General features: G+C 44.6%; 1 protein-coding gene across 2 annotated transcripts in view; it reads right to left on the bottom strand.

Moving 5' to 3' along the window:
* Positions 1–7,949, bottom strand: part of ASPG (asparaginase) — a 109,509-nt gene extending 101,560 nt beyond the window's left edge. The window contains exons 1-2 of one of the 2 annotated variants that reach the window (XM_025197212.1): positions 7,906–7,949; positions 259–325 (exon numbers count right to left, since the gene is read on the bottom strand). The gene's annotated coding sequence lies outside the window, so the exon portion shown is untranslated. The remainder of the gene's footprint in view (positions 1–258; positions 326–7,905) is intronic. The other variant, XM_025197214.1, reaches the window with a different exon arrangement.
* Positions 7,950–18,828: the final 10,879 nt, after the last annotated feature.

The following is an 18,828-nucleotide window of genomic DNA, read 5'->3' as shown; positions in this document are numbered from 1 at the left end:
GGGGGGGGGGGGGTGAGGGGGGAATTTTTAAATCTGCAAGTGGGATCCATCCTAATACAGCAATAAATTTGTTTGGTGTTTTCCCTTCAACCAAACAAATCAGTTTTCATTTTGCATTATAGTTCCCCACTAAATAACACACCAATAAATGACTTTTCTTCCTAATATAAATGCATAAATCTGCTTTAAATACAGAATAGATACCCCCTTTGCAATTCAGACTTAGGAGTTCAGTAATCACTTTAATAAACTTGCTACCTCTCAAAGTGCTCTTGGCTCCTGTGAGTGTTGTGAACATTTCCCCTCTTAGAGTCTCACCCGGCATCTGAGAAAAGAAGCAAACAAACACAGCCTTTGTAAAATCAAGGTGAAACTTCCTGTTCCAGAGCTTTAATTTAATAAGTCAGAAAAATAGGTTGACAATCATGGAGAAAAAAAATGCATTAAACTACAAACAGCAAAATAAAGCAGCTGGCAGCTCCTCAGAGAACCACAGCCAAGCTCCTTATGTAACGTGGGAAAAAAGTTGTTTTTAAATTATACTAACCAATTCCATTCAAAACACCACTTAGGGTTCAGTCTGAACTACCCTAGGTATCTGATGAATGTTTTAATGGTGTTAAACTGAGTCTGCACTTGGTCCCAAGTGGGTTTCAAGCAGGTTAGCTAGTATAATTTAAAAGGATGCTTTTGTTACTCTAGATCAGTGGTTTACAATCCTTTTAGACTCAAGACACTCCTCCATAACTGTTGTGAATTGAGTGGCACCCAATCCAAAGTCTAATTTCTTTATTATGGTGCTTAACTCCTTGCAAAGGAACCAGGCAGTTGGGGCAAGAAAATGGTCAAGCAGGGACAATCTAAGCCAGCCAAGAGATAAACAGATAAGGATTTTTTTTATCTCCTTACACTTCTTATGGCACCCTTCAAAGGATCTTGTGGTACCCAGGGTACCCAGACACCCTGGTTAAGAATCACTGCTTTAGACCAATGATTCTCAACCATTTTAGACTCCAGGCACCCCTCAGAAAATGTCAGCTCTTAGCTTTCACTTGTTTCTTGACTACAGGAAAAAACCAGCAATTCTCCCATTGCAAAAAACTCAAAAAGCCCACAACAGGTTACAATGTTTTTGATGCTGTGGATTCCTATTTGGAACCTCAGGATTTATCTTCTGAATCATGTAGGTGTCTGCAAGCCAGCAGTGCTAATATTGTGTAACACCCTATGGCATAGGCGACGTGTAGGGGGGCTGCAGGGGGGCATGTGCCCCCCCTGACAGGGCCATCCCTGCCACCGACACTGCTGGCAGTGTCTACAGGAGCTCGCCAGCTCTGCCCCCACTGCTGGTGGCATCTGCAGATGCTTGCCAGCTCCAGCCCCACCACCAACACTGTTGGCTGCATCTGAGGGAGGTCGCCAGCTCCACCCCTACCACCAACGCTGCTGGCAGCTTCTGCGGGTGCTACCCCAGACTCGGGAGGCACCAGTCACTCATGCCCTATGGCACCGTTAAAAGGCTCTCACAGTACTCTTATTGAGAATCACAGCTCTAAACAAAATACAGCAAAAGCTGTGTTAACCAGCAATTTATTAGCTGGAAAACTCTATTAACCGGCATCCAAGGGATGTGACAAAAGCAAAACTGGAAATACCACTTCCGGGTTTCGTCACCACCATGAGCACAGTTCTTGCCACTTCTTCAGCCCATGGCCCAGGGCAAAGCAGACTGCTCAGGGCCCCCCTCCCTATCCGCCAGCACACTGACACCAGGGAGTGCACCAGACAGGGCACATTTGATTAACCGGAATATTTGATTAATTCATAGTTCATAGATTGTAGTCAGAAGGGACCACAATGGATCATCGTGTCCAACCCCCTGCCCCTGGCAGGAAAGAGGACCAAGGTCAGATGACCCCAGTCAGGTGACTTTCAAGCCTCCTCTTGAAGACCTCCAAGTTAGGTGACAGTACTACCTCTCTTAGAAGCCCATTCCAGATTCTGGCCACCCTTACTGTAAATTTCTTCCTAATGTCTAACTTAAATCTAGACTCCACCAGTTTGCACCCATTATTCCTAGTTACTCCCTGGGGCACTCTGGTAAATAGCGCATCACCAATTCCCTGTCATCCTCCCTTGATAAACTTATAAGTGGCTACAAGCTCTCCCCTCAGCCATCTCTTATGAAGGCTGAGGAGCTCCACATCTCTCAACCTCCCCTCATAGGGTCTTTCACGGAGGCCACTAATCATGCGAGTGGACCTCGTCTGAACCCTATCCAGATTCTCCATGTCCTTCTTGAAGTGCAGCACCCAAAACTGGACACAGTACTCCAACTGCAGCCTGACCAATGCCGCACAGAGGGGGAGTATCACCTCCCTTAATCTGTTGGTCATGCATCTGCTAATACACAACAATCATTCCACTGCCGGCTCATGTTCTTCTTGGAGTCAGCTATGACTCCAAGATCTCTCTCAGCCTCTGAGCTGCTAAGGAGGTCATCCCCCAACCTATAGGTGTGTTGGGGATTCCTCCTTCCTAGGTGGAGTACCTTACATTTACCTTTGTTGAATTGCATCCTATTTTGTTCCACCTATTGATCCAACCCGTCCAGGTCAGCCTGTATCTGCTCCCAGCCCTTCAGTGTGTTAACTTTGCCCCATAACTTGCTATCATCTGCAAACTTGGAGAGGGTGCTCTTCACACCCTCATCCAAATCGCTGATGAAGATATTAAATAACATCGGTCCAAGGACTGAACCCTGCGGGACCCCACTGTCCACCTCCTTCCCGGCCGAGAACAACCCGTCCACCACCACTCTCTGGGTGTGGTCCCTAAGCCAGTTGGCCACCCTCCTGACTATGCAAGTGTCCACTCCACAGCCTGCTAGCTTCCCTATGAGAACAAGATGCGAAACTGTCTCAAAGGCCTTCCTAAAATCCAGGTAGATGACATCACCCTCAGCTCCTGTGTGAAGACAGTGTGTGACCTGGTCATAAAAGGCTATAAGTTTTGTCAGGCAGAATCTACCTGTGACGAACCAATGCTGGTTTCCTTTCAGCATCATTTCCCCTGCTGGGCCTTCACAAATGCACTCTTTGATTTTTTCCAGTATTTTCCCAGGGATAGAGGTAAGACTTACTGGCCTAAAAAGTTACCTGGCTCATCCCTTTTCAGCAATGACATTGGCCAATTCCTTCAGCACCTGTGGATGGAGGTCATCCAGGGCGGGTGACTTGTAACCCATCCCACCCCTTCCAGTGCAAGTGCTCCTTAACTAAGTCAGCACTAACCCTTGGCGGTCTGGTGCCTTTTGGACATCTGTCTATGTTCCAGGTGGGGGAATTGTCTTGGTCAGTATTAAGGAATACTGAAGTGAAGAACTCACTGAAGAGCTCCACCTTTTTCCCTGCATCAACCACCAACTGTCCTGATTTGTCCTGCAGGGACCCTTTGTTACTCTGTGCTTTCCTTTTGCTCGCTACGTATCTGTAGAAGGACTTTTTATTGTCCTTAATTGTTGAAGCCAGCCTAAGCTCCAGTCCTGCCTTGGCCTACATGATTCCCTGCAATAGTGTGCCAGGGGGGTGTATGCCTCCTTGATGGCTGCCCACTGCTTCCACTACCTATACATCTCTTTCTTTGCCCCCAGACTTTCCTGGAGTTCCCTGTTCAGCCAAGAGGGCTTTTTTATCCCCTTAGCCCCTTTCCTGCATAAGGGGATAGACTCCTTAACCAGCATCCCCCATTCCCAGGGGATGCCAGATAACAGAGCTTTTACAGTACCAGGTTTATTTGTAATAAAATTTATTTCAAAACAGATAAGACATCCAAAGATTAAGAGTTGAATTATCCAAACAACATTTTCAGTTGAGAAACTCTCATCTACTAAAATTATTCATTTGACATTTGTAGAGTTCTGTACAGCAGGTATGTCAAAGATATGGTCCCTGGGCTGGATCTGGCCTGTGCTGCCCTACCATTCATCATACTGTGCTGCTTGTGAGTCTCAGACCCTGCGTGTGCAGCTGGTCTGGCATGGGCCACATGTGGCCCATGTGGCCAGTCAAGGCCAGTCATGTGGCACCCTTGCACCAGTCAAGGGTGCATGCTACATGAGCTGAATGTGCCAGGCCAGCCCCACACAGAGGATCTGGGCCTAGTCCAGAGCAGATACACAGACCAGCCCCATGTGCCAGATTCAGCATACAGGGCCAGTCTGGGGCATGTGTTGCATGTGGCATAAGGAGCTAGTCTGGGGCTGATCCAGGGCATGCACTGCACACAGTGCATGGGGCCAGACCAGCCCTGTATGCTGGATTTGGGGCTGGTCTAGACTGGGCCCACAGGCTGGCATAATGTGGTGGATCCCATGCCACACTGATCTGTCATGCAGGACTGGTTTGTGCACGTGATCCAACCTGAGGACTGGTCCACACCCCCCATCCAGCCCACAGGGCCAGATGAGTTTGATATGCCTGCTGTAGAGAAGTACCATATATGAGCTTTGAAGTGTTAGTTAGGGAATAACATGGCAGTCAGGATAAATTTCAAGGGAGCAACAAGTCCTAGGTCCTGTTATTCATTTTTATTATACCCCCTTTTTGCTTTCTCCCCACCCACACAGCAACACTTACCCATCTTTGCTCATCTCTCCTTTTCCACCATACCACTTTTTGATCACTCTTCACTCACTGCACTTTAAAAAAAAACCCAAAAAACTTTTAGAGCTTCCTTCTACTACAAGGAAAAGAACCACATCTTTGGGAATTCTTCATGCTGTTAAAAAAAAGGCTGGATTTTTTCAGGAAATGCTTCAAACCCATGGACTTCCAGCACCAAAAATGGAGGCTTGTGCCAACTGAGCTACAGGAAAAGTTCTTTAACCATGAGAAAATGGCTATTATCAATATAAAGGACAACAATGGCAAAGAATTTTGGCTACTGGAAATAAACTAGGTCAGTTTACTACCTGCTGCTCTTGGTAGACAAATTCATCCCTGAATGTCTGAGGTCTCCAACATATTTCAATCCTAATTTTAAACCCAGAGAATGAACAAAAATTAAGATCAGTGAGTAAAAGCCTCAGTAGTGTGCAAGTCACTTAGGAGCTCAAATGGAACAGGAAGTCCATTTAACTTACAGCCTTAAGTCTCTTTGGCACATTTGAGGATTTTATTTTTGAGACTAGAGGCTGCTGATTTGAGGAAAAAACTGGACCCCCGAACTCTGCCCTTTTTCCAAGCTTTCTCAGTTCCAAAGATAGTTTAAGATACGCATCCATCACCTCTCGCTCTCTGAACCAAGTTCAGATTTTGAATTAAAAGGAAAGAAGAGGAGAAGAATGGTGAGAAGAATTTTCTGTTCAGAGGAATCAAATAATTTTATTGCATAGTAGTCTGTGCAGCTAACTGGCAATAGTTAAGATACAGGAAGTCCTCGGACTTATGACCCAACTCGTTCCCGAAAACCGCGTCTTAAGTCAAAACTTTGCAACTCAGAACTGATTTTCCCATAGGAAACAATGTTATAAATGGGGGAGTGGTTCCTGAACCAAGGCCTGATACCCTATTTTCACCAAAAATACCCCCAAATTTTGTACTCAGTCAGTTATAGATGAGTAATATAGCTATATTAATGTATTTATATTGTAAATAGCAATCATATTGATTTGGATGGACTTCTTTGAGGTGACTTTGCTGGACTTTTTGAAGGGCTCTTGGCTGGAGTCTTCTCAGGAGACTTGGGTGCAGGTTTTTCTGGAGTCTTGATTGCTTTCTTAAATAAAATGTCCAAGGAAGTTTGGACAGATGTTCTCCAGAGAGATGAGCGACGCAGCCAACTTGTTCGCTGGAGTGGCGTCATGTCAGATCAGGTGTTGTAAAGCTGAAACAGGGTGTCAGCTTATAAATGTTGTAAGTGTGAAACGTTGTAACTCAAAACATTGTAAGTCGAGGACTGCCTGTATTTTAAAAGCTAATCAAAAAGCTACTAAATAATGAATGCTTGATTTACCTGCTTCTCCTTCAAGCTAAGCTCACTTTTGCCCAGCATGTGGAGGAGCTTAGAGAGGGATGCTTCAGGTAGCATTTCACCCCAAGAAATCACTCCTACACAAGCAAGATCCTGAAGTAAGCAGCAACAGAGCACTGTTGTTCATCATTACAGTACCACCTTCAGGGATTATGGTACATAGAAACATGCTGATGCATGTATAGTATTAAAAACTACAGAGAAGTATTTGTATCAGCATCACATTTTAATGATACTCTGAATTACGGGGGGAATTTACCTTCTAAACTATTAAACCCAGGTATGAAAGGCAGCATAAAAATGCTCATTTTATTTACTTCCACAGATATGGCCTTGAATAATCCACTGAAATAAAAAGACCTATTCTTTTTGCATACACAGGAAGTTATCTAGTATCTAGTACCAGTGTTGGCTCATGAGAGACATTTCTTTATCCTTAAAGGGAATCAGAAGGTAATGGCTGTTTATTAACTATTCATATGCTTATAAAGTTACCTTCTATTGAAAAGCTCCAGTTGCCAGGTTTTAAATCAGCAATTTAAAAAAAAAAAAAGCCAAGCATGGTGTTCTCCCACAAGCATGCTGACCATTTTATTACATTAGTTAATTCCAGTATTGTTGGGCGCTTTGTGCCCACAACGGGGGTGTTTTCATACCCTTCCAAACAGTGTTAGCCATGAATGATTTAGGATACAAGACTGGGTTGCATAATTCCCAGTTCTGGAAAACTCAAATCGTGCTACAGAAAGGCAGTTTCACCTATGCCTTTAATGGCTGAAAGGAAGCAGAACAGAACCGAAGTCAGGCAAACGTCTTTAGTAATTGTATGGAGAGCTCCCAGTCCACAGCATTAGTGAAGAAAAGGCCACTGATAGACACATGTGACATGGGGACTGTGCCCCTGCCACATGTCATGTTTCTAAGTCTTTCTGGTACTGTTGCTGCTGCTAATTTTGCAGATTTACCTTTTGATCTAATTTTTACTCAAACTCAGAAAAGTCCAAATAAAAGTCAGTCAAGGCATGAAAATGACCTTTTGGAATGAGAACACTTATACAATCCTAACTACATGCATTGGTACACACACTGGTTGGCTTGCAAAAGAACCTTAGAGAGTTAAGCACTCAGCTCCCATTGCCTACCTTCCCCTTGTGCCTTTGAAATCTCCCCACCCCCAGCTTTAAAACCTGCAAGTCAATTAACATTGTGTTCACCCTCATACCATATATATCCTCCCCCCTCCAATTAGTCTTCAAAAATTGGGGCGAATGTATTAAGCAGGGGAGCCAAAAGCTGCTGTCATTTCAGCAGCAGCTATGAGACGGTCAAAACAATAGCTTTTGCCTGAGCAGAGATGGTCAGGATCCCCTCCGGTCAGGGTTTAGCTGTGACTCTAGAAAAATCTTTTCTTTTTCTTCATTCTGCCTGCCCAAAACAAGGTGCATGCTTTATCTGGGGGCATGTGGTATGTGAGAAAAGACATGGTGTTACTTCACCCTTCCACCCAAAAGCCAGTGCCATGCACAAATGGTGTTTCCTAGTGAAGGACACTGCACCGCGCATTTCAGTGTTGGGTGTCACGCAGAGCACAACACATTTGCAGTCTATATCAAAGACAGCAGAAAACAAAGCATGTTTCAAGTAAAACAATATGCAGAATATCCCTCCTACCACAGCTATCAGTATGAATCTAAACAGTCTCTTGAATCTTACTTAATTAGTCTAAGTCAAATGACTAAAATTTTCTACAAGAGTTGTTTTTATAGCCTTTTTTACAAAACAAAACCTTTTAAAAGCAAATAATTCAGGTAGAAAACAACGTTAGTGAAATGAAACACATTTTGTAGAAAGATAAGGTCAGAAATTGTTCACCTGTCCAGTTGCATAGGCTGAAGTAACAGATTCTTGTAAGCACTGGCTGCAGTTTAGAAACACCACATTACATCCTGCTGCCTTCCTGAATTTTTCCAACAAATCTCCTCGGTTATTTGGAGCATTACTACATCCATACATAGTGAGTACAATGCCCTCCATTGGGGAGCTGAAGAAATGCCTTCATCTGTAGAGTACAAGAAGTGAATATATTGCAAACCAAAGTGTCTTTCTTACAAGCCCCCTAGATGTCAGTCATTCCTGAAGTGCTTAGAAATTGATTTAGGGATGTATTTGGTAGCCGTGTTGGTCTGAGACAAAAAGAAATTGCTTTAACATGGTTTTTAATTATGGCAAATGACACTATATTTGAAAAAAGATATGGAGGAAAGTACAACATAATAAAAAGCATCCTAAAAAGTTCAAACAACATATGGGAATCCAAGACATGAGGAAGGAAGTCAGGTTATAAAATGTGAGGCCAGCACTGGAATCACCATTATTAGATGTCTAGGTTAAACAAATGTTTGCCTGGAATGGTTTTGATAGGGATGGTCCTGCCTTGAGTAGAGAGCTGGACTAGGCAACTTCCTGAGATCCCTTCCAGCCATATTTCTCTATGGTTCTATGACTTGAAAAGGTAACGTGTTTTATGGTAGAGAGCGACAAAGTTAGATGAAGCAGGTGCAGAGATGTAATTCAGAATAAAGCTCAAAAGACATCCTCCAATAAAGCCAGTGCTTATACCATTCAGGGTTTAAAGAAAAACAGCAGCAGCAATTTAAAATCAGACTGTGCAAAGAATGCAAGATGGTAATGATTGCTTAAGCCACTGAGGAAATGTGCTGCTGCAGACTGTGTAAAGTACAAAGAAAAGAAAAACAACTCTGCTAGAAGCTGTATTAGTGACACGAATGATCAAGCATAAAGTCTCAAAGGTATGTTTTGCTATTGCAAGGCTTCCACAAAGTATTTGAGGGTGGAGCACATACAGATTATACAGCAGGAAAAACAACATCCTATGCCTGCAGATGCATGGTTTTCCTGGGAAGCCACTAGTCTGACAAGGCCGACATTAGTTTAGAGGCAAGGATTTTAGGGTGGTATCTTTTATTGGACCAACTACATAGAACTAGATAAGCTTTTGAATGCAAGACATTCTTCATCAGGTGACCTTTCACTACCATTATATTAGCTTGGTAAGTTATAATTATTTGTATTACCCCTCTGCTGTACTTTCCACTGAATTCCTCCAGTTAGATACATACGATGTTGCTGGTTAAAAACGCCATCATTTCAGTAGGCAGGATGACAAATCTTACAAATCATACTATTATGATCACAAATTGTTTGTATATCGATGCTACCTCCCGCTACTCTGGATGACTCCCATACAAACATCAGCCACAGTCCACAGCCACAATGGCACTCTACAAACCACTATAGGAATAACGGATGTAAACTAGTTGAGAGTGGATTTAGGTTAGATATTAGGAAGAAATTTTTCACAGTAAAGGTGGCCAGGATCTGGAATGAGCTTCCAAGAGAGGTGGTGCTATCACCTAGCTTAGAGGTCTTCAAGAGGAGGCTAGATAGTCACCTGGCTGGGATCATCTGACCTCGGTCCTCTTTCCTGCCAGGGGCAGGGAGTCGGACATGATGATCCATTGTGGTCCCTTCCGACTCTACAATCTATGAATCTATACAGAGAAAACCATGAACCACCATATTTACATCCAGAAAACCAGCAACCATCAGAGATGTACCTAGAAAGCTGCAATGTATATTCAGGCCTTCAGGTACCACCACATTTCATCTACAGAGAATAGTCACAACACCCTTCTCACCAGCCTGTAAACTGCTTTTACCCAGCTAGGGTTTAGGTTGTAGCCGTGTTGGTCTAAGGACGTATCTACAGGAACAAGATTACAACCCAGAATACAGACCCAAAGATATTACTGAGCTTATACACTTCATCCTCACACACAACAATTTCACTTTTAATAATCAACACTTCCTCCAGATGATGGGAACAGCTATGGGCACTAAAATGGCCCCACGGTATGCCAACCTTTTTATGAGCCACCTGGAAGAAGACGTCCTCAAGAACTGCACCATCAAATCCTTGCTATACTTAAGATACATTGATGACATCTTCATCATTTGGACTGAGAACCTGCAATCTCTGATTGAGTTCCATCAGAAATTCAACAATCGCCATCCCTCCATCCAAAAAAGCTTTGATATACAGCCAAGCCCTCAGATACCACCGCATCTGTACTGAAGAGACCACCCGGGATTGCCACCTCACCAATCTTAAAAAGGCTTTCACCCAGCAAGGACACTCGTCGAGAGCGCGAGAGCGCACGTTTGAAAGAGCCACCCGGATACCATGTGAAGAACTGCTGCAGTACAGAAGGAAAACACCCACAAATCGCACACCGCTGGTTATGACGTATCACCCCTCCCTTGAACCTGTACGGAAAATCCTCAAAAAATTGCAACCCATATTAGAAAAAGACCCTATTCTTAAAAAGATCTTCCCAGAGCCACCCATCCTAGCCTTCAAACAAGCACCGAACCTCGCCAACCTCATCACCAGAAGCAAACTTCCTCAACCCCAGAACACACCAAAAGGATCCAGACCGTGCCATGACAAGAAATGCAAAACCTGCCAACACATCTCCACCACCCCCACTATTACTACACCCCACAACAGAGCCATCAGCATTCCCAGATCTTACAGCTGCACCTCCAGGAATGTAGTATACCTCATCCAATGCACCAAATGCCCTGATGGAAAATATGTAGGAGACACCAAACAACAACTGCACACCAGAATGAACGCACACCGGAAATCTATCAAAGACAGAAACACCCAATTACCGGAAATGTGCCCCAATTACCGGGGCACATTTCTCACAGGAGGGCCACTCTCTCTCCAGTCTCTCAGTCCTGATCCTCAAGGGAAACTTACACAACACTTCCCAGAGACGAGCCTATGAGCTCCATTTCATCAACCTGCTGGATACTAGAGATCAGGGACTAAACATAGACATTGGATTTTTGATACGTTATAATCTGCCTGGCAACTGACTCCCCAGCCCAGCCCAGCCCCTGGCTTCTTCACTTTTCATTCCATCCAGGAAGAGCGCACACCAACTGCTGCAGCTTCCTGAGTCTGACAAAGGGTTTTGAACCCGAAAGCTTGCTTAATAACTATTCTCCAACCATTTGGGTTGGTCTAATAAAAGATATCAAATTCACCCAAGGAACCTTGTCTGCCTTTACCCAGCTAGGAAACTCCAACAGAAAAATAGATCATACCTTTAAATAAATCACTAAAATACCCTGCAAGAACCTACTAAAATTCAAAAAGAAATGTTCACTGATCACAGACCCCTGGTTATCACATACCTTCCTACACTGGAACATATATGAAGGATCATCAAAGAATTTCAACCTAGTCTCAAAATGTTCAGACCTTGAGAGAAATATTCCCAACTCCTCCCCACTTCTGGCCTTCAAACAACCCCCTACCTTGGTCCAACTCATCAGAAGAAAACTCACAGCTGATCGGCCAGGAGCTTCCTTGACTTCAGTAGACCCCCTACTCATGTCGCCCCTTCCAGCCCTCCTTCCCAATGTTCCTATGATCCTAATCTCCTTCCTCAGGTGTTCACGACCCTCATCTATCTTGAACAGTCTTGCTCGTCCACTAGTTAGATTGCACTCCTACTGCACTTCTTTCACCTTGTAACCACCTTTGATAAAAACTTCTTGCTCCTAGTTTACAGCCCTCCTCCAGTCCTTCAAACAGATTTTCATTTGCACATGGAGTAATACACGTGCTTTTGTTCTACCTGCTATTTACCTGAAGCTGTACCTGGTTTTCCCCCAGACCTGAGGTAAGGCAGTTTGTACCCAAAAGCTTATCCAACTTTTTTCCCAGCTATACAGTTGGTCCAAGAAAAGGTATCCCAAAAAGCCATCACCTCTGCTACAAGGTGACTGTTGAGTTGGACTTTTAATTACAAATCTATGTTTCCACTAACACCCAAATATTGCATTCACTTTTGACATCCATATTTTTAAGAAAAGCATATTGCAGAACTGGACAGGAGAAAATGGGCTGGAGAAAATGACCTATGGGATTTTAAAAGCTCCATCTATTTAGGTTAGCAAAAGGAAAAGCAGAGGTAACTTGATTATAGCATATAAGTGCTTTACCAAGGCAAAAATACAGGGTTCTTCAATCTAGTAGAGAAAGGCATAACAATAGCTGGAATGTGAAGTCAGACCAATCCAAATTAGAGCCTTTTTTTTATTTATTTTTTTTTTTTTTTAACTGGGAAGGTGGTTAACCATAAGAACAAACTACCAAGGGAAGCAGTGGATTTTGCTGCTGTCTTCAAATCAAATGTGGGTATCGTTTCAGAAGATGTGCTTTAGCAAAATGTAATTTATTGGGTTCAAAGCAAGGGTAAATGGTTATAATTTAATGATCTATTGTACTAAGAAGAGGTCAGATTAGATGACCTATTGGTCCCCTGTGGCCTTAAACTCTCTGAATCCATAGTCTCATACTTATCTATCTGTTGTGATTAATACGAATAGAATATTAATATAATTAATAATACAATTTAGCAGTTAAATTCAAGATATGATGATGACCATGAAAATAAATGTGTCCATTAAGGGGAGGTGTGAATACATACTAGGTAAATATATACATAAAAACATAGACTGCATGTTTCTGCACGCTGAATGGGAATCCAGATTCCATTTTACAAGCCAAATTTTCATTTCCCTTTTGAGCAGAATGAAGCAATCCATCTATAATTTTACATAGCATCTCTTCCCTCTGGGTGCCATTTCCAGGAAAAACTGGTCCCAATCATTTTGCCTTAAGATTTCCTTGCTATTCAACTGTTTGCTTTTTAAATAACTTCTTAATGGTTATTTTTGTCATCCAACCTTGGAAAACCCCAAACTTTTCTATTAACAACCCATATTTCAGTATTACAAGAGGAAAAAATAAGTACCCTTCCCTCTTTTTTTAATTTGATCATGTACATATCATTCATTACCTCTTTGAAAAACAACTAAGTTCTGGCTCAGCAAGTAAAGTAATGGAGCTCTTACATCAGGAATCTGGGCAGCAGACAGAGAGAGCGCGCCAGCTGGCCCTGATAGTCTGGCTGGACTGGCTGCTTGAGTGCCCTCAGCTGGCCCCATTCAGATACTTGGGCATGGCTGCTCTATATAAGCAGCAGCCCTTATAATGCTCTGTGAGCTTACAATAAGGCAGATTCCCTTTTCTGTCTGACCCAGTGCTCTTGTTTCCTGCTTTCCTAGTCCTGGTTCCTGATCCTTGGCTCTCTGTTCCCTAGTCTGGTTCCTGCAGCCTAAGGCAGGGACAGGCAATTATTTCAGGCGGAGGGCTGCTTGCTGAGTTTTGGCAAGCTATCGAGGGCCACATGACAGGCAGCCAAGGGCAGATAAATATGAATTTTCTAAATTTTTTAGAGGCCCCACAGGCCAGATAGAATGGTCTGGCAGGCCGCATCTGGCCCACGGGCCGCATTTTGCCCACCCCTTCCTGCACCTTTGCCTAGTCTGAAATAGGGAAAGTTCCCCTCATAATCCCTTTCCAGTCTTAAGATAATCTTACCTTAGAAGCAGTGACAGTCATTAAATTGCCTAAAGGGGCAAATAGAAGACCCGTTCTCAATTTCCCCAACCACCTCTGAAACTCCTGCTTCCAAGCACTTAAGCCTTCACCTTCCGTCCATGCCTAATCATTGTGGCCACATAAGTGTTTCAACATTGTGTTATACGCAGTAAACAAACACCAATACCTCAATTTCTTTTCCACAAGTCCAGAAGTCCCTGCTTAGTGTGGCACAGACAGGGCTATGCTGGAGCCACAGGACCAACTCTGCTGTCCCAGGCAGAACATCCTCGAAAGGGCTTCGACGAAGCAGCAGCACCTGGGCTGGGCTGGGCTGGGCTGTGACTGCTTGGTATGTGGGTATTCCCTCTACCATTCCTAGAAGTAGGTGGTGACGTGCAGTGGCTGCAATGATTCCTGGGAAGAGTCACACCAGCCCAACGTTCCTGTTCATGCTGGTGTGAACCTGGAACTTCTTGGTGTGTTGGCTCTCCACATAATCTCCCAATTGACTATTGAACAAAGAAAGAAAAAGCCAGACTGCGGGAACCCCACCACTCTTACTGTCCACCCCATGTCAGACTATATAGCATGTCTTGTGTGTATTTGCTGGACTTCTCGGTTTCTTTATTCTCAGTTTCTTATTTATATTATGACAGTGCGTAGAGGCCCCAGTTGAACCAGTGGCCCCATTGCACTAAGCACTGGGCAAAGCACAGCAGGAGACAGCATCTGCTCAAGGGGAGTTCACATTCTAAAGAACCAAGACAAAGCAGGAGGGAGGAAGAGAAGAATAAACGTTAAATAACTTTTTTTCAACATAATCCAGAAGATCAATGGTGGAATCAAGGTCAGAATCACTGCACCACACTGTCTCCTGCACCTCTATAATAATTGCCTCAGCAAAATTGCTGTCTTATTGTACTGGCGTGATTTTAAGCGGTTAGTTAAGAGAGTCCCTAACTCCCCCATATCGACAACAATTTAAATCTCCTTTAAAAATCAGCACTGTATCAAAGGCAGCAGCAAATCTGCCCTAATATTATATTTCTTCAGCAAAAATTTTCTAGGTAAGACAGTTTGGCAATAACATGAAGTAAAGGCAAAAAATTAGACATGAAAACACCTGTTCAGTCCTAACAAACAGAACGGTCTGTTGAGAAAAGCAGTTCAAGTAAATTGAACTGCCCGATTAATTTCAACAAAGTCATCTAAAAAATTAAATTATGTCAGGGCTTGGAAAAGATGCTTAATCAGCAATTATGCAGACCACTTCCTTATCATAACAGATTTAGCAAGGGCAGTAGTAGCATTGGAAATGTCCCCATGTTGCTCTAATTAATGCGTCTAAACCCTGACATGGTTAAAACCTTTTATGAGGATACAAAGATAGATCAGTTTCCAGCCTCATTCCACCATTGGTATTTCAGCTGAAATTTCTAAAAAGCATCTGAGCTTTGACTGGGAATTTTTCTGCAAGTCACTTTTCACAAACAAGAACACCTCACCATTTATTACATTTTAAGCTTCTCGAGCTTGTGGGATATGATAAGCACTCCTTTAAACTACCTTCATAATTATCACTACGGTATAAGCACAGATTCAATATGTAAATACCTTAAGGAAGGCTGTTTGCTTTTCCTTTTACATGGGCTGAACATTACAGGATTTAAATGGCGGAGCTGCTTGCTTTTAATGTCAACCTTGGCATTTGCAACTGAAAGCAAGTTAGGTGAAGAGAAGGCAACTAAATTTTCAGCATCCATCTGAGTCACCCTGTTTCCCCTGTGCAACTGATGGTGAAAATACAGGCAGGCCTGCAAGACGAGTAAACAAACAAGTCTGCACGCAAGCCAGCAATTAAAGATTCAGTTAAATAATGTTTTGACGTGTTTTTCCAAATGTTTCCAAAGCCTTAAAATGAATGATGTAATGAAGGAGGCACATAGCTTTGCAACTATTGTGCTTTGAAAAATGGTGTTTGTCATTTAAAATTAAGATTGGCCCTTAAATTCTTTTTAAAAATTGTCTAGTTAGGAAATTCCTTCATAAAAAGAGCAAAGGTCTAGAAAAATGGCATAAGCATCTAGAATCCAGTGTCAGAGGCTGGAGGGCTGAGGGAGGAGGGCTTCCCAGGAAATACAAACCCTTTCTTCTCAGTGCCAGCTGTTCAAATCTGATATTAAGCAAAATTTATTGCAATTCACTGGCTGTTCCACAGACTTTTACCTGTGGGTCTTAGTCTGTATCATTGCAAAGGTGGAAAGAGGATAGAAAATAAGCTATTACTCTAAACCACACAGACAGTTTCTCGGAGTGCTGTACAGATCAAAGCTAACCTCAAATCTACTGCAGTTATACATTGCAAAGGCCAGACAGCGTTTACAGTAATAGTAACACACTAGTAAAATAAACCTAAAAGACATGTGCAGCATCATATAACATCACACAGGCCCATTAAACAAAAATGCACATTTTGTAGGTTAAGCAAAAACATTTTCAGAGTGGAAGCACTCGGTTTTACCAGCTCAGAAAAGCAAATTCTGATGCAGTTGGCCAAGCAAACGGACCTCAGGAATGACAGACTGTCCGGTAATGCCCCAGCAGGTTGGAACACCCATCGCTCCTCAGTTCATGTATGGGCAAGGCTCGGCCTTAGGCATGAGCAACACGGGCGACTGCCCAGGGCACCATGTGCCACACATGCAAACAGTGCCACACCTTTCCCCCAGGGAGCCTTTGTAGCCCTCTCTGGCTGCTGCTGAGCCAGCCAGGTACCCCTTGGGGGTGGCGAGGTGCCAGAAGGCAGGGCTGTCCCTAGGGTATGACGAATCAGGGTGACCGCCCCAGGCCCCATGCTTTGGGGGGCACCACGGAGCCGGGTGGTGCAGCTGCGGCCCCTCCCATGGGGCCCACCTGGTGCTGGCAGCTCTGCACCATGCCGAAGTGTGGAGACTCCCTCAGGCACAGGGGAGACCCCAGCCCATGCCCTGCCTTCGAGGGGGTCCCACAGGTCCCATGCAGTGTTAAGGGGTTGAGTTGCCCCAGGCCCTGCAACCCCCAAGGTTAGGCCCTACTATGAGGTCACCCCCCTCCCTCCCAGCAGCAGCAGCAATAAGAGCGGGTAGGGGAGAGTAGGCAGTGACAACAGCAGCAGTGTAGACCCCAAACACTGGCCTGTGTCATGTAATTACATCATAACATCATATGCGCATGACTAAAGGGTCTGAAGATTGCGGCTTAATATATATATATATATAGTGGTGTTTCATTTTGATCATGGAAAAATGTGGATTTGGGGTGACTTCTTTTGACCTGAAAATTGGGGATTTTCTTTAATCAGAGAAAACCAAGATCCCTGCGTATCACCCACTTTGGCTTTGAGGTGCTCCGTACCAGTTTGGGAACAGCAGAGTACCCATGGAGTGTGGGGAAGGCTGGAGGAGCAGTCTCGTTTTCCATGTTAGGCCTGAGTGCTCTTTACTGCCATCTAGTGGTAGTATGGTGGTGTTGTCTGATTCTCTCATAAATACTGTATAGACTAATTTGTTCTGCGATTCTGGTTTGTTGCTGTTGTTATTGGTGTTAATTATTGAATTGTTATAATACAAACTTTTATTTGACTTTCATCTTGTGGTTATTAGTTTATTGCCCTCCGGGCAGGGCCAGGCCATAGGCCAAAACCTGGAGCAGAGACCCTTTTTGGCCTGCCAAAAATCAAACCACCAGGTTGAGGCCTAATAACTCTCTGTGCTAGTTTAATATGGAGACCCTGCCAGCTCCTTTCAGCAGAGGCAGCGGAGCTGGGGAGTGTGCGTGTGGAAGTACCTGGCTTGGCACAGCTCATTGCAGCCAGCAGCTGCCTGCAAAGCAGTGGCACTTCCTGAGAGCTCCCAGCACCATCTCCAGGCCTGGGCAGTGCATGGTGGCTGCCTTGCCAGAAAGGGCTGCTGTTGAGAAGGACACAGGAGAATTAGGACAGGCTGGCAGTGGAGGGCGGTGGTGAGGTGTCAGGGGCAAATGAGCAGCAGAGGATGAAGTGGGATGTCTGAGGAGCCTGCACCATGCTCTCCAGCTGCCTCCTACTCACCTGCATGCTCAGTACCACCACTATGGGCCTCAAGTGCTTCTCGCTGGGCTCCAAGCTGAAGGGGAGCTGTTCTGCCTGGGCATCACTGCCCACACCTTCTACTTGCGGTCACTGCTCTCCAACGAGCCGGGGGGGCACCAAAATTAAAGTTCACCCAGTGCACCATTTTCCCTAAGGCTGGCTCTGTAGGCACCTAGAAAATATGTACTGAAATTTCACCTGCTCCCTTCCAAGAAATTAAGCAGCAGATAAAAGGCTGTAGATCAGGGGTCAGCAACAGTTTTGGGCAGTGCGCCAAAAACACCTGTAACCTCAACTTGTAAGATGTTGGTGCCCCAGGGGCAAACGGCAGGGGAGCTGTGAGGGGCCTGATCCTTGTTGTGGGAGTGCAGCCCCGGCCCCTTCCCCAGGGTGTGTGCGCCAAGCAAAGTTGCCTTCACATGCCATGCTCTGGCAAGCATACTGGGGGTTGTCTACCCCTGCTGTAGATCATGCAGTACAAATGCAGCAGAAAAACTGAACTAGTTTATGCAAGAGCTGAGACAAACAACATGATCTCCAACATACCAGCTAACTTTTTCAGACTGCAGCTGAGAGTAAGATTTTTCCTTGTCCAACCGTCTCTCAAGAGTACTAACAACAGTTACACAAAGTCATTAGTCCCTCCCTTCCTGGCAGAATATAAACTTATGTAAACAGTCCTCACAGGGCACGTCCAGACAAGTTTGCACGTGCCTTTTGCCCCATCTCAAACTCCTTTGAGACGGGGCAAGAGGCACATGCAGGAACGAAAAAATGTTCCCCGCACTGCAAGTTTGCAGCACGGGGAAAAAAATTAGACCCCTGGATATCCAGGGGTCTAAAAAAAACAAAACTTAAAAAGGCAGGGCAGGGCAGAGTCTGGGACCATGTCCTGAGTCAACCGGAGGTTGGGCCCTCCATGGAGACACTCTGGCTGCCAGAGCATCTCTATGGTTGGCCCCTCGACCTGGTGCTGAAGCACGTGGCAGGCCAGGCCATGTGTGAAGCACCAGGGTTCCAGTGCCATAAGTAAGGGGTCATGGGGTTGAAGAAGGGGGGAGGGGACCATGGGGGGGACCCCTGCCAGCTCCGCCCACTCCCCCAGGCCCCCCATCCCCTCCCCGGCCCGCCCCCTCCC

Source organism: Alligator sinensis, unplaced genomic scaffold (genome assembly GCF_000455745.1).
Source record: "Alligator sinensis unplaced genomic scaffold, ASM45574v1 scaffold85_1, whole genome shotgun sequence".
NCBI classification, from domain to species: Eukaryota; Metazoa; Chordata; order Crocodylia; family Alligatoridae; genus Alligator; species Alligator sinensis.
Note: the sequence above shows the minus strand (reverse complement) of the source record. Positions and strands in the feature narration are given on the sequence as shown.